At 41.4% G+C, this 5,896-nt stretch overlaps 1 long non-coding RNA gene across 1 annotated transcript; it reads left to right on the forward strand.

Annotated features, from left to right (window-relative positions):
* Window positions 1-3,579: 3,579 nt before the first annotated feature.
* Window positions 3,580-5,332, forward strand: LOC117551190. Its single transcript, XR_004569755.1, has 3 exons — window positions 3,580-3,649; window positions 5,125-5,193; window positions 5,287-5,332. It is a non-coding gene; the product is annotated as an uncharacterized LOC117551190 (long non-coding RNA).
* Window positions 5,333-5,896: the final 564 nt, after the last annotated feature.

Consider the following 5,896-nt stretch of genomic DNA (forward strand, 5'->3'; position numbering starts at 1 on the left):
ATGCATAGACTGCACTTGATGTTGAATAGTTTCACGTGAAGCAGATGTAAGGATGTCAGCAGCTTTTACATGGGCTTGTGATTCTTTATGTTCTTTGATTTTTTTTCTCAGGCTAGCTTGTTGTTTGCCCTTGTCAACACCGAAATGAGACACTGCACACTCACCCCATTCAGTTGACAGTTTCAGTCCTTGTCCAGTGTGTATTCCCAAAGATTTGACATCTCTGCATATCCGACATCCTAGATTCTTATCTTTAAGAAGGAGCCATGCATTGGTCTTGCAAAAATATTGCACCTGGTCCGTTGTCCAGCAGTCAGGTGCATCGCTTTGCCCGGTGTTGGTGGTGGCAGTTGCGCCAGCAGCAGCTAACTTTAGAGGCTCAGGAGGAGGCGGCGGAGCTAGTGCTAATGCTAATGCACTAGAACTTGGAGCAGGAGGATCAACCAAAGAAAGCTCCCCATCAGACACAATTTCCAACACAGGCACAGCGTTCTCTGTATTTGAAGTTTCTTCCGGCGACAACCGCTGTCTTTTTGCACTTTTATTAATCCACGCTAACATTTTAGAAATGCTAATTTGTGACGTGACTTGCTTTCCTTCTCTCGGGGGCATGCCTGCTCTGTTCTATCACTCTACATAGCCACCCACTGGGTGGGAGTTGCACTGCATAAACACAACACACGTGCATCTAGGTATGTAAATTGTAAAGCATTAAAACATGGTTTTACTAACAGTTTTCAGTATGTTGTTACTTCGGCATTATTATTATTATTATTTTGAAACGTGTATTACTATTAAATCACGGTCAAATAGGTTAATTTTGACATAGTCGTTTCCACCACAGTATTTACATGGAGAAGATAAGCCCCGCCCCCTCTCCAGCACGTTCTGTTTGAATGACAGGAGTAAACAGCTGACAGCCGCTGTGAAACTCCAGCGGTTAGAGCGATGAGAATGTCCGTTCGGCACCTCATGAGTCATGACTCATCTACTGAGTACCGGGCGGCTGTATATATATATATGGATGTATAATAAGAACGGCGGGAGAGTGTTGAGTACTGGCACGGTGCATGAGTACCGGAGTACCGCCAGCATGCCGGTACTGAGCAAGAAGTGCCGGTACTCCATGGGTCAGAACCAGAAGTGCCGGTACTGCGTACCGGTGAGTACCGGCCCAATTCCAGCACTGCAAATACACAATATTGGACACAGACTATAAAGGGCACACAGTTTCATTCACTAATGAAAGTCAAACACATGTTTGTTTCCACTGTTTTATGTGTGCATAGGCCTGTCGCGATAAGCAATGAATTGACTTATCGTACGATAAATAAAAATATACTCGATAAATTGCCATTTACATGAGGATGTGACTAGCAGTTTGAAAGGATGTACTTTAATTATTATTATATATTATCATTATGTCAGTGGTCTAAAATTGTCATACAACGGTGCCGACAATATTATTGCTTATTGCAATAATTTCCGGGAAAATGTATCCAACAAAATTAATTATCGTGAGAGCTATACATGAAACACACGCACACAAACAAATCTACAGACTTACTCCAAACTGCCAAATATATTAATTAACACACACTCACTCTCATACTCTGACTCTATTTTGGCCTATTCATTTCTACTGGATCTTAGATCTGCGCATGCGCAATACGGGGCGGCAGTGGCGGCCATGGAGTATTTGTGTTGGGTAATCTATGGCAGGGCCGGCTAACCCATACAGTGGTGGTGGGGCTCAAATCAGTATTTGCAATGTAATTACATACACGCTCCCCTTGACAGTGAAACGCTACGCGTGAGGTTTAGATTATTTCCCTGTCTCAATCCAAATTGAACTGTATGAAATAAAAAGGCACATTTGTCTTGTAGTAAATAAAAAGGGCGACCTGGAGCCAATTCTGCAATTTCCCCACAGGTGAAAGAGTTGACATGCTGAAAACCCAACCCCTGCAGGGGGGTCTGGGGGGATTCTCCCCCAGGAGATTTTTTAAAATACTAACATAAAATACACATTCTGGTACTCTCTTGAGAAGAAAAATACATCTATTACTACACGACATATTTAAAGAAATGAATGCCATTTTAGTTTTGTGTTACTTTGTTCTGAAAGCTGAGCCTGCTGCTCCTCACAGAGAGAAGAGGGAAGAGGCTGTGAATTACTTTACATGGTGGATAAGGGTGGATAGCCCCCATTGTTCTGTGTGTCAAAATGAAACACGCCAGATGCGTGAGAGTTGGCAACCCTGATATATATCTTAGCTCGACATGCTCGACGTTCAGTTAGCATATATGCTAACTGAACATGTTAAGAGCATTCCATGGAATATAACAAAGTGTATCTCGAGCCGGTTTCTCAAACTTACCTACTGCTCCTTTAAGTACGGAAGGATTGTTATAGTCAGAAAATATCGGCTTCCTTAAAGCTGAAGTTGAATGAAATAGCCAAGTGTCAAACGCAATCAAAAGGGAGACCGAGATAAATCTTCCTCGTTGAACTTTTTCCAATAACATGATTTATTTTATTTGCATGGTCTGAACGTGTTTTTGGCTGTTATTTTCTACAACTGTGTTCCCTGTTCTGTGGACTACAGTTGGCGGTTCATGTTCTGAATCTGAAGCAACAACGTTTTGTTCCCCCTCTTTTTTTTCTTCTTTCACTCTAATTTCTGATGTTTGACCTAGTTTTGCTCTTGCTTTCCCAGGGGTGTTGCACAGCAAATCATTGCAGGATCCTGGACAGAGAAGACTGCTCTGGATTTTGAGGTGTTTGCAATGTCACTATCATATTGTCACAATTGGCTATTATGCTCTTACTAACTTTTCTTCATACAGGGGCTTCCGAAGCAGACCCATGGTAATGACTGTGGTGTCTTCATGATAATGGTGAGTAAGGATAAGGCCGTGATATGGCACAATTGATTGCTCCTTAACACCTTTCATTTGTAAATACATGCAATAGTGATTCACCACCACTTAGATCTGAAAAACATTCTGTTTGAATCCCAATGTTCTCTTACTTTATGCACTTGCAAATAAACAGGTGTGCAATAATAAAAGGATTTAAGGAATGTTCACGTATAGGTAGGCCTCTCGTGCATCTTTCTTGTGGCGTTATCACCTCCACATTTTATTGGAGGTGTGTGACTACTTTCTCACTGAGTTATAAGCCGTCACGTGTACATTATGTCTTGCATGTGCTAATAAAATTCTCATTACAGTATGCCTGGTATTTTGCCATGGAGGCCAGCTTTGACTTCAGCATTGTAAGTATTAAGGAAAGAAGTCACATTAAAATGCTATAACAAACTTAATGAAAATTGATGCTCTTTCTTTAGCATGACATGTCTCTCCTGAGAAGTTGGTGGTGTGTTATCCTGGTGGAAAACTTTGGACTGGAAGGGTATGCTGCAGTGCTATAAAAACATTTGAATTTGTAATTGTATTATCAAGAAGATTTGGGGGGGAACACCTGGCTCTAAAATTCAACCTTCTGGTGAAGAAAATGTGTCTTAATTGCAGGTATGGAAAGAGGTTTACTCACTATAGTGAGGAAGGCAGGGTGACCCTTAGCGACAATGTCCCACCTACATTCAGGATCAGTCGTAAAAGGACGCATGCAAGCAGCACCATGGTCAGTGTATCGCTCAACGTATCTATGACCCTGTGTGCCTGTTTCAGAATGGGTTACTACTCCTAAAACAAAGAACTTATGGTACATGCAACATTTGTTTTGTGTGGTATTGTGTCATTCTGAATCGAGCCTGGATCATTTTTGGAGGAGTTAAACCGTGCATGTAAAGCACTGTCAAAATAATGGTTGACTGTCTACTAGGGGTGTAACGGTTCACAAACATTTCGGTTCGGTACGTACCTCGGTTTTTTGGTCACGGTTCGGTTCGGTACGTTTTCGGTACGTTTTCGGTACAGCAGAATTTTTTTTCACAAAACAAAACATATATATATATTTTTATTATTATTATTAAACTGTGAATAATGTATTCACTCAAATACAAAATATAATAAAATAAACATTAAGGTGCAGCATTTCGATGAACTGAAATAATCTGTATTTGAACTTTACTGTACTAGTACTCACAAAACATAAACTATTAGTTTTGGGTTTTTAATTATTATTAAACTGTGAATATTCACTCAAATAAATACAAAATATAATAAAATGAACATTAAGGTGCAGCATTTCGATGAACTGAAATCATCTGTATTTGAACTGTAGCCTACTGTACTAGCACCTAAGCAGCCAGCTTGACATTATGACTTGCTTGTCATTGTATTTTCATGTTTTTTTAAATAAAAATGAACTTGTCCACATTGCTTGCTGAAAGGGCAGATCTGCTGGCACTAACAATGTCTCCTGATGTGGAGAAAACCCTCTCGCTCGGGACAGAGGTAGCAGATACAGCCAGGTAGCGCTTTGCTAACATGGCAACATAAGGATATTTGGTGTTTGTAATAGCTTTGGCTCGGTCTGATCTTTCTGCGAGTGGTGGAGGCTTAAATGCTAGTGGGAGTTGGGTTTGCACTTCAGTCTTTTTTCTTTTGGTACCGGTGATATTCACGTTCGGGTGATGCCTTTTCAAGAGTGTGCAAGTTTGATGTATTGCCAGCCGCGTAACCAATTTTAGTTGAACAATGCCGACAAACAGCTTTGGTTCGGTCCACCTGTCTTTGTCCGTCATCCTTGTACGTAACTGCGAAACCAAAATGTTCCCAAACCGGAGACTTCAATGATGCTGGAGGATTTTCGAGCTCAACTTTATCTGCGTTCGCCATTAATTTTTGACAGTTCCTCAAATTACTGACTACATTTGAACGTATCCCTCTGACCAGCTCTCATAGTATGCCTCTCATCCAATGAAATGACTTGCTCGCTCTATGACGCGTTGAACCCAATGTGAGCAAATTACTCTGAATGCTGCGACGCAGCACCTGAGATTACTTCCAAAAAGTTATTCACGTTCTCAATTTTTTACGTTTAACGTTATATTCGTTCGGTACACTTCGGTACACACCTGTACCGAACCGAAGGGCCCGTACCGAATAATTTCGGTACGGTTACGTGTACCGTTACACCCCTACTGTCTACAGATGCCCCTGGACACTGATGAGGACCACTCCTATAACAAGAGGCCTTACAGCTTCCTTCCTAAAGAGTCGGTTAGTGAATGGACACATTCAAGTGTACAACCCCTGATGCATGTGATTTTATAATATTACATATGACTTCTTTATACCATCTTGTCTTATCAGTGAGATGGAACTTTGTTCTCATGACCTCGCCAAGAACATGAGTGAGAAAGCGCATCAAAGGCTGAAGGACTTGTGAAAGATTCCGAGGAGTTTTTAAATAGGCTTTAAACTCCTGCAGGTCAATATTTGTTTAAGTTGACCAGCTCTGATTTTCCATATGATGTTCTGTTCAATAAATGTTCATTGAGGAAAACGGTATCAGTGTCTTATTTTATATACATCACAGTGAATGCTGAACTTGGCGGACCATATAATGTAGTTGAAAGTACACAATGAAACACTGGCTTGCTTGTATCAAATCAATACAATTCCCACATGCCCTACCCCGGAACCTGCGGTCTTCAGACTCTGGCCCCCCGCACCAACCTGCGATCCTTCGGGGACAGAGCCTTCAGTATGGCAGCCCCCACTCTGGAACGCTCTCCCTGCGGAGATCTGCAACATCCCCACGCTTGACGCCTTCAAAAGGGCCCTCAAGTCCCATCTGTCTGCCAAGGCCTTTGGCCCCAAATCTATTTGTTGTTTTGTTCTTCTTTTTAAAGCGACCTTGGGTCTCTTGAAAGGCGCTATATATATATATCTTATTATTAATACATCATTGGAACGGTAC

Source organism: Gymnodraco acuticeps, unplaced genomic scaffold (genome assembly GCF_902827175.1).
Source record: "Gymnodraco acuticeps unplaced genomic scaffold, fGymAcu1.1, whole genome shotgun sequence".
In the NCBI taxonomy this organism is placed as follows: domain Eukaryota; kingdom Metazoa; phylum Chordata; class Actinopteri; order Perciformes; family Bathydraconidae; genus Gymnodraco; species Gymnodraco acuticeps.